We start from the raw sequence: 815 nt of genomic DNA on the forward strand, positions 1-815 counted from the left end.
TGTTACATAGATAGTAAGTCTTGTAGAAACTGATCGGGAGAGTCACAAGCATTGGAGCTGGTTCCACAAATCAGAGGTGTTGCAGGGACCTGAGAGGATTACGCAGATCGGGAGAATTGTAGGATGTCCACATTTTCAGACTGTTTCAGGAATGGAAAAGGTCACACAGTTAAGGAGGTATGTTGGAGCTGTGGGGGTTCACAGAGACACGGAGGTTTGAAGGGGTTGGGGCTGATTATGGATAGATGGATATATTTAGGGGCAGCAATATGGAACGCAGAGGGAGAGTTTAGATTAGATTCCCGACAGCATGAGAACAGGTACTTCGACCCAACAAGTCCACACCAACTCTCCAAAGAGTAATCCATCCAGACCCACTTCTCTCCGACAATGCACCTAACATTATGGACAATTTAGCATGGCCGATTCACCTGAACTGCCCATCTTTGGACTGTGGGAGGAAACTGGAACACCTGGAGGAAACCCACGCAGACACAGGGAGAAGGTGCAAACTTCACACAGACAGACAGTCACCTAACGCTGGAATCGAACTTGGGTCCCCGGCACTGTGAGGCACCATCGCTCACCACTGAGCCACCGTGCTGTCCCAAATTGCAGAATTACACAAAGGGAGAGTGTTTGAGGTGCTGGGAGGACTGTAGGGAGAGGACGAGCAAACAGAGATGTGGAGTGCTGCTGTGGCTTGAAAAGGATCTGGAGGTGTCCATATCGGTAAGGGTAGGGTTGGGAGAAGGTTACTGTGGTCGTGTGGTGCTATAGGCCAGGAGGCAGGAGTGTGATCGGACCTGCAGAAG

At 50.3% G+C, this 815-nt stretch overlaps 1 long non-coding RNA gene across 1 annotated transcript in view; it reads left to right on the top strand.

Annotated features, from left to right (window-relative positions):
- LOC122547530 overlaps positions 1–301 on the top strand; it is a 9,466-nt gene extending 9,165 nt beyond the window's left edge. The window contains exon 3 of the long non-coding RNA XR_006311025.1: positions 283–301. This is a non-coding gene — a long non-coding RNA (uncharacterized LOC122547530). The remainder of the gene's footprint in view (positions 1–282) is intronic.
- The last annotated feature ends 514 nt before the right edge of the window (positions 302–815 follow it).

The sequence above is a fragment of the Chiloscyllium plagiosum genome, unplaced genomic scaffold (genome assembly GCF_004010195.1).
Source record: "Chiloscyllium plagiosum isolate BGI_BamShark_2017 unplaced genomic scaffold, ASM401019v2 scaf_3458, whole genome shotgun sequence".
Taxonomy (NCBI): Eukaryota; Metazoa; Chordata; class Chondrichthyes; order Orectolobiformes; family Hemiscylliidae; genus Chiloscyllium; species Chiloscyllium plagiosum.